Source organism: Lissotriton vulgaris, chromosome 3_1 (genome assembly GCF_964263255.1).
Source record: "Lissotriton vulgaris chromosome 3_1, aLisVul1.2, whole genome shotgun sequence".
NCBI lineage: Eukaryota > Metazoa > Chordata > Amphibia > Caudata > Salamandridae > Lissotriton > Lissotriton vulgaris.
The window spans coordinates 730,121,650-730,130,794 of record NC_141689.1 but is presented as its reverse complement, the minus strand read 5'-3'; the positions used below and the strand labels follow the sequence as shown (position 1 = coordinate 730,130,794).

Here is a 9,145-nt window from a genome sequence, read left to right as displayed (position 1 = left end):
GTGTGATAAAGGTTGTAACGGAAGGATTTCGATACCTAGGGATTTTTATTACCTCAGACCCGGCCTGCTTCTATGGTTCGAGCTTGTCCCCGCCTCTGGCCAGGCTGTGGGCAGATGTGAAACATTGGAGGACCCTGCCCTTGACGCTGGTGGGGAGGGCGGCACTTTTCAAGATGCTGGCCCTTCCGCGCTTCCTTTATGTCTTACCCAACTATCCTCACACGGCCCCAGACTCGTACTTCAGAGCTATAGAGAGCGAGATAACCACTCTGCTATGGGACGGTAAGGCCCCCAGAATAGCAAGGCAAAAATTGACTAAAAGCTGGTACGATGGAGGCATAGCTCTCCCGGACCTGCAGAGGTACTACTGGGCGGCGCAACTGGTGACTGTCAACCACTGGATATATCATCCCCCGGATGACCAGCATACGCCCTCGACAGGTACCAAACTGACCGCTCAGGATATCTGGGAGCTTTATACACCACGGACAGGAAAAACAAGGGGAAGTTATTCGGACCGACCAAACATACACTAGAAATTTGGCGTCTGGTTACCTCTCAACTGGGTTGGGCGGGCACTCTCTCGTTGGCCACGCCACTATGGTTTGCTCAAGGGCTGGGTAGGCTAGGCTACCAGCCTGGATTTGACAAATGGGACCTTATTGGACTATCAAAAGTAGGGGATTTGGTTAAAAAAGGGGCAATACTGACTTTCGCCGAACTCCAGACAAAATATCAGATGGCACAGGGAGAAATATATAGATACGTCCAGATCAGACATGGGTTGCGGGCAGCTTTTCCGTCTTTTACAGACATACCGGAATCGTCGCCCCTAGAAGATCGCTTGCTTGACGGGCCTCCCAATTCAAAGGCGATAGCCCAACTTACAGGAAGCTGAGTAACAACCTCCCAGACGCCTTTCCGAAGCTCAGGGAGCGGTGGAAAGACGACGTAGGCCTCATAGAGGATGACGATTGGCAATCGGCCCTGAGTTCCCCGCATGAAGCAGCTATCACCCAGAGGTTTTGCCTTATTCAACTGAGAATACTTCATCGATCATACATGACAGGGACAGTTCTGGCCAAGATAGGATCCAGATCTGATGACAAATGTGTGAGGGGATGTGGGCAACAGGCCACTTTTTACCATACACTATGGTCCTGCCCAAGGTACGCTCATTCTGGGAGGAAGCCACGCATCATATGCACACAGCCCTGGGGAAAGTTATAACACTTACACCACAGCTCAGGATATTGAATATATGGGAGGCCACTGACCTAACAGAAGTCGAGAGGCAGTTTGCAAAAGGTGTGTTAAAAATTGTCCTGGTTTAAATTTTTTGTTTCTCACAAGTTAAACCAGGACAATTTTTAACACACCTTTTGTTTATGCACCTTCACTCACAACCTGCTCCACTGTAAACAGGTGTTGTAGCACACCCTGATGGCGCTAGGTCATTAGGGTGGACCCCGATGATGAAGCATGTCACCACTAGGTGGTGAGTGAGGGGTTTATGAACAAAAGGAGAACTTTCTCACTTTTGTTCAATCACACACCCGATTAGGAATTTTTGATTCCACTGTGGTGGTACTCCTTTTTTTGTTTCTATTGATTTTATTCAATAAACAAAGTAAAAAAAAAATAAAAAAAAATAACAGACTAACATGTCCACTTTTCAAATTTCACAATAATAATTCACCACTAATACTTTATGGGTTCCAGAGTAGCGTCCTAGTCGCCGAAAAAGCTCTTCAGCACCTCATCAGGGGTAGCAAGCACTATAAAAATGCAAACCTTTTTTCCCTCTTCTATCCCTCCACTACCCTTCTCTTTCCAAATAACTGAATAACATATCCAACACTCAAATTACTTTCATATTTCACTATAGTAATTCAACACTAATCCTTTATGGGTTCCGGAGTAGCGTGCTACTTGCCAAAAAAGCACTTCAACACCCAATCAGGGGTAACAAGCGTTATATAAATCCAAACCTTTCCCACTTCTATCCCTCTGCTATCCTTCTCAGTCCAAATAATTGACTAATATCCACCACTCAAATTACTTTCATATTTCACTACACTGATTCACCACTAATCCCTTATGGGTGCAGTAGTAGCGTGCTACTCGCCAAAAAGTGCTTCAACACTCCATCAGGGGTAACAAGCGCTATATAAATGCAAACCTATTTCTCTCTTCTATCCCGCCGCTATCCTTCTGAATCTAAATAGCTGACTAACATGTCCATCACTCAAATTACTGTCATATTTCACTATACTAATTTAACACTAATCCTTCATGGGTTCCAGAGTACCATGCTACTGGCTGAATAAACGCGTCTACGCCTCGTCAGGCTATGTAAGCGCTATGTAAATGCAATTACAATACAATACATAGTCGAAGACACATGTATTTCTGTAATGGAAGCAAAGGTGTAATAGGACATCTATCATGAATTCAGACACGAGTGCCCCACAGAATAGATGGATGAAGCCCAGGTCTACTCCTGTCTGATTATACACTTATTTCATCCAACCAGTCTGTTGGCTATGTAAGAAGTTGAAATAGAGTTCTGCTCGTGTTCACTTGCACCCAATGTAAGCATCGTCTTTCTATATTGTAACAACCCTCAAGACGAAATTTGAATGGAAACACACTTCAGCGCTTTAACAGGTTAAAAACACTGATCTCATAATAAAGATTTAAATTACTCCAATACATTTTAATCAGTGGGCTGTTTGAGGACCTTAAACGGTTCGTGCGCATTTGTTGCATAGCCTCTGAGAATGCTTCAACGTCAATACCTCTTATGGTGGATATCAAGGAGTACAGCAATGCATACTTGCCAAAAGATGCGATTGAGGCAGTAGACTCTAGGTTTTTTAAAGCCAAATAATGCTTTTAATTTAGTTTTGCCCAAAATTGAACCCCCCTTTTTATTGCAAGTTAACGGGGAAATGTAATCTCCCCCTGCCCCCAAATTTGTTTTGAAACCTCTCAGATTTCTGCTTTTCCAAAGTTGGTATGTATGAGAAAGACTCGTACGTGCAGAGTACAAAGCTTGCCCTGTTCCGTATAGCATAGGGGTCTCAGATTGTAGTAGTGGCTGTCCTCACACTACGCGGGTCCGAGTTGCAAGGGCAGGAGAGGTTGACTCCTAAAGTGTCTTCCCTGAGTACACAAAAACCACAAAATTCGGCGTCACATTAGAAACAGAAACGCGGTGCACCGAGAAAGCAGCGCTGGAAGCGGCCACGGCAGGTGACGCACGCTCGTGACGCCGGGTAGCGCCCGAGTGGCTCCGTTCTTCCCGGCGGAAGTCAAAGGCACCCGTCACTTTCACATGGGTCGCAGGGATCTGCCCCAGCTGCCCGAGGCCCGTACTCCGACTCCCTGAGAGGAACAGGCAGATATACCCAGTGAGGAGCCAGCGAGCGGACGGAAGGCGGGGCGTGCAGCAGGTAAATGCTGTGCCAGGGGTACTTCAGTCAGGAGGGAGACAGAATCCGAGGAGTTATGGAGCTTCTCGCAGTCGTCCGCTAGAAGGAGCGGTGTGTTTGCGGGCCACCGCGGCAAGTCCGTGCTGCCGGTGAGGAAGATTATGAAAACGTTGAAGTCCAGTTGCTCATCCTGCGGTTGTTGGTGTGGCCAAACTTCTGTAGGTTACACCACTGTTCGCTAGCACACACGCAGTAAATAGGGGCAATGGTCACGCTTTGTTACGGGCACATGACTTATGTAAACACATTAGGGTTGCAATTAGTTTTCTGCCCGCCACTTCCTTGGTTTGCCATCTCTGCTAAAGGCGTCTTCTGGCGTTATAGCCCTACCCATGTTAACATGTCAACTCACCTTAGGAGCATTTTTTAAAATATATTTATGTATAGCTGCGAAGATTTCACACTTTATGCGTGACTAGTTAGGGCATTCCTGTTGTTTTCCTAGACTTGTAGTACGGGTTTTATACTGGGTTATTAAATAAGACTACAAGTCCCAGAATAAAAAAAAAAACAAATATTGTACTACATAGCCACACATTGTATTGTAATTGCATTTATATAGCGCTTACTACCCCTGACGAGGCGTCGAAGCGCTTTTTCGGTGAGTAGCACGTTACTCTGGGACCCATAGAGGATTAGTGTTGAATTAGTATAGTGAAACATGCAAGTACTTTTAAAGTGGTGGCTAGGGTAGTCAGTTATTTGGATTTGGAATGATAGCAGAAGGCTAGAGGAGGAAAAAAGGTTTGTATTTATTTAGCGCTTGTTACCCCTGATGGGTGTTGAAGCGCGCTACTCCGGAAGCCCATGAAGGATTAGTGGTGAATTAGTATTGTGAAATATGAAAGTAATCTCAGTGGTGGATATTAGACAGTTATTTAGAGTGAGAAGGATAGCTGAGGGATAAAAGGCGAAGAAAGCTTTGCATTCATATAGCACTTGTTACCCCTGATGGAGTGTCGAAGCACACCCCTCCGGAACCGATAAAGGATTAGTAGTGAATTAGTATAGTTGAATATGGAATTTGAGAAGTGAACATGTTAGTCTGTTAATTTTACATGAAAAGGATAATGGAGGGATAAAAAGGTGAAGGATTTTTTTTGTTTGTTTGTTTTTAGGTCTTAGCAGTAGGAGGAGGTTTTTGGATGAGTAAAAAAGAGTTTTGGAGGGGGGGTCAGAGGGAAGAGTTTAGAAAGGTTTGTTTTGGGGGATAGGTATAGTAGAAAGAGGTGTCCGATGATACAAGAAGGAGTAGAGTAGGAGAGAGTCAAGAAAGGGTTATTTTGGGGATCATAGTAGTGGTATGGGGTTTGGGATAAATGAGAGTGGATGTAGAGGATATATTGATAGATGCATAGGCTGAGAAATAGGGTAGTGCATTGGAAATGCTAAATTAGAAGAAAGTGATAAATATATAGATCCATAAGTACGTTAAGTTTGTGGATGTGGATGGTGTGGGCTGGGTATTGCTAAATGGGAAAATGGGCAGCATTTCTGGCCCTGGCCCTGGTCAGTCTCGAACAGGCTCAAACAGGCAGCTGCCCTTGTCCTCTCTACCCTTAACAGGCTCAAACAGGCAGCTGCCCTTGTTCTCTCCGCCCTTAGCCTCGACGCCCTAACCCTGGCCTTTTATAGCCCTAGTAATCAGGTGACCCCTTCAGCCAATGGGAACCTTAGCCCTAACACTATCCAATCACCACACTAGACCTAACATCTAGAACCAATAGGAGACTAGGACCTTACAGCCAATCTTAGCCCTAGTCCAAGCACCCATTCAGTTAAAAAAAAAAACTGATCTCTACGTCCAGTAGAGGCCCTAGCCCTACCAGTAGTCCCAACCCAAGTCCAAGCAACCAATGGTACATGAAGCCATAGTCCCTACTTCCAATAGAAAGCCTAACCCTACTCCTAGTCCCACAACTAGTCCAGCAACCAAGCACACCAGAAGCCCTAATCGCTACTTCCAGTTAAAGGTCTAACCCTAGCCTTAGTCCCACCCTACTCCCAATAACATAGGAAGCCCTAGTCCCTACTTCCAATAGAAATTCTAACCCTGGCCATAGTCCCAACCCTACATTCATTGAATCACAGACCCAGAAACCAATCAGAACCCTCAAGTACCCAATCAATGAGGACACTAACCCAATAGAAACACCAGATACAACCACCAATCAGTGTACACATGTACCAACCACTAGCAGACCATATAAAGTCCTAGCGACCTCAGACAAGGTTTGTTGGCCAGGGAGTTGGAAGCTGCTTCTCCTGTTCAGAATCTCCTAGGAGACAGACCGGCTCAATCCAAAAGTTAAACTTCTGCAGTTAAAGGCCTCACTAACTACCAAATGATCACTTTTTTGCCTTTTAACCCCCTTTTAAATGCCCCCCCATCCCCCCATGGCTATGCACAATTTGAAAAGTGTCAATAGTAATCTAAATGTATTAAGTACCAGCCAAATCTCAAGCATGTTGGTCAAACAAAGCCAAAATTGTAAGTAAATTAACATATAGCTTTTCAAATGAGAACATACATAAAAGTGTTAATCCCTACCGCTTTCTTAACTGAAAAGATCTAAAAAAAACTATAAAGTGGATTCGCACCAAATCAAATAAGCATTGGCATAGCCAATAGGTCTCGCCTTAGCGTCATCATCCTTGTCCGTGATCGAATGGCTTTCCTCTACATACTCGTATTTGTCCTACCCATTGTGGTATCCTAGTTACCTGTGTCCAGGTAACGGGATGCCACAAGTTTTAGAACGTGGGTTGAGGCGGTGGAGAATTGTCAAATGCAAAAAGAACAATTGATGGACAGAATGCTGAACAAAGCCATACATTCACCCCAGTACAGAGATCTGGGCCTAAATCCATTGTTTTTGTGCTCACCATGGCATTCCAGTTTGGACTCAGCCATATGCAAATCAGTCTTGACCCTGCACCCAATGGGAACAGTCCAGCCCGAACTGCCAGGCCAGGTCCTCCCTGGGCTGGAAACAAGCATCCTAGGACCGGTTTCGGGCTTTCAGCCCTCATCAGCCAGGATAGTGTTGTATATTTATCTTTCCTCTGTTTCCATGCTGTACTACAGATAGCTTGACTACAGTGGCATAGAGAGTACGGGTCTCACGTCTGGGCATACCCGCCCTACTCCGGGTGACAAATGCAAAAAGAACAATTGATGGACAGAATGCAGAACAAAGTCATACATTCACACCAGTACAGAGATCTGGGCCCTAAATCCATCGTTTTTATTTGCTCACCATGCCTTTCCAGTTTGGACCCAGCCATATGCAAATCCGTCTTGACCCTGCACCCAATGGGAACAGTCCTGCCTGAACAGCCTGTGGAGAATTGTCAGTTGAGAAGTGTTACTGGTGACAAGTGGGTTGTCACCAGCTTTCTTTCTAATAAAGACTTAACCACTAATCTTTTGGACATCGTGGTTCTTACAATTTGGTGACAAGTGGGTCTGAGACATGTCTACCCTCACTTGTGAAGAAGTACAGTAAATCGAAGCTATTGTGGATGCTGGATTATGCCTCATGGAGGATAGCAGGCGGAGAAGACTTCATGAGGGACATACTTGTAGCCGCATTCCGGAGGGCTGTGCAGGAGCACTGTTTGTGATATCTTTTTTTCTTAGGAAAAATCACAGGAGTTGGCCGCAGACCGTTGCACGATTGGTGCAAGCAAGCTGCATGCAAACCAGTGTGTGGGATTCCAGAACATTCGGTGAGCGTGTGCATGTACGTCAACCAGTCAGTGTCAGCACATTGTGACGTTGAATGAAGAGGCTGTGTCCAACGGAGTGATATCATTGCATTGGGATGTTGGTGCCATCTTGGATGTACTGCGCGCAGCATCGATCCAGCTCTTTAGCGGAGAATCTTGCCAGTGCATATCTCAGTGATGCGCACACCATTTCAGTCAGTTGAAGTCCTGTAAAGGCATTCATTAATCGAAGGTGTGCATACCTCACCATGCAAGAGCAAAGTATATAAGTAAAGTTTTTATTGGGATTTGATGTACTCAGTGATTCACACACCTTTTCGGGGGAGTAGTCTTTTATGTGTGGTTCACGGTAAGTGATATCATCTGCGTAAAGTGAGACGATCAACCCTCTGGATGTGAATTTCAGTCCTCTAGTGGTATGATGCTGGCGCAGTCTTGCCGCCAGGGGCTCTATCGCCACCGCAAAAAGAAGAGGGGACAGAGGACATCCCTGTTGTGTGCCCTGAGTTACTGGAAATTGATAGAAATTAATCCATTTACTTTAAGTCTTGCAGTGGGATTTGTGTAGAATAATGGATTAATATAATTCATTTAGTGATAAAGCCCATTCTGGACAGGATACCGAACAAGTAGGACCACTCTAGGGAGTCAAGCGCATTTGTGGCATCTAGGAAGGCAGCAAGTGCCGGTTCTTTAGGCTCTAGGTTGTGCATTGCTGCAAAAAAGGTGCATAAATTGTGTGCCATGGAACGTCCCGGAACGAACCCCGATTGATCAGGTCTGGTGATTGAGTGAGAGAAGGGGTTGTAGTCTATTAGCATTTAATTTGGCAAATCATTTATAATCGATATTAATGAGGGACAGCGGGCGGTACAAGTCTCAAATAGTTGCCTGTTTGCCGGGTTTAAGAAGTGACATTATTACAGCTTCTCCTATGGATGGTGGTAGATCCCTGGTGTCTATTAACTCTTGGTAGACTTCCAGAAGGTGAGGTGCTAGCACTGCTGCATACGTTTTGTAAAAGGAAGCCGTCAGCCCGTCCAGTCCAGTGCCTTGCCTCCTGTGTATTGCCTGAATGATGTCCTCAGTGGTGAAGAGCTTGTCAAGGTAAGTGTGGTGTACCTCACTCTGCTATAACAGCTCAATTGGATCCAAGTATTCGAGCAAACCTGTAGTTGAGTTATTATTGGTGGAGGTATATAGTGTAGCATAAAAGTCTACAAGGAGATCAAGAATGCACGCTGGTCTCTCATTTGGCAAGAATCTTCCTCTAGGAGCTCAGAAATGTATGATGAAGCCCGCGGATGTCTGACTACAAAAGGATTTTGATGCAATCAAACATGAACTAAGCACGGCTATTCTCTTGCAAGGTTTTGAAATTGCAGCACGTAGTACTATAATCACGGATGCTAGTGGGAAAGGTTTGGGAGCAGTCTTGACTCAGGTGGGTGTGTCTGGTGAGGAAGTCACAGTGGCTTTTGCCTCGCGTTCTTGATCCCCAACTGGGGAAAAGTACTCTGTGATTGAAAAGGAGATGCTGGCTGCAGTTTGGACGATGGAGAGATTTAGGCAATACGTTTGGGGTACACGTTTCATGTTACTCAATGATCATAAACCTTTGATGAAGGTGTTAATATCGAAAGGAATTATTAAGGTTACACCTAGGATAGCAAGAATGGTGTTGAGATTATAAGATTTCATTTACAAAATGGAATATTTACTGGGGCAATGGAATAAAGTAGCAGATTTTTTTTTGTAGTTCTTTACCTCGGTTAAATGACACAGAAGATGTTTAGGAAAGTTTCAGTGTAGAGGTTGTAAGTGACAACTGTGACGCTATTGTGAAGGAAGATTGGTAAGTGGAGTACAAGGAAGATGACGTGTTAAACAAGGTGAGGAATTTCAATACGGATGGT

General features: G+C 44.9%; 1 protein-coding gene across 8 annotated transcripts in view; it reads left to right on the top strand.

Moving 5' to 3' along the window:
* The first annotated feature begins 3,290 nt into the window (after positions 1-3,290).
* The window catches only part of YTHDC2 (YTH N6-methyladenosine RNA binding protein C2), a 1,208,271-nt gene continuing 1,202,416 nt past the window's right edge, over positions 3,291-9,145 (top strand). For 4 of the 8 annotated variants that reach the window (XM_086961046.1, XM_086961048.1, XM_086961043.1 and 1 more), the window contains exon 1: positions 3,303-3,458. The gene's annotated coding sequence lies outside the window, so the exon portion shown is untranslated. Of the gene's footprint in view, positions 3,656-9,145 lie in introns of all 8 variants that reach the window. The other 4 variants (XM_086961045.1, XM_086961042.1, XM_086961047.1 and 1 more) reach the window with 3 other exon arrangements.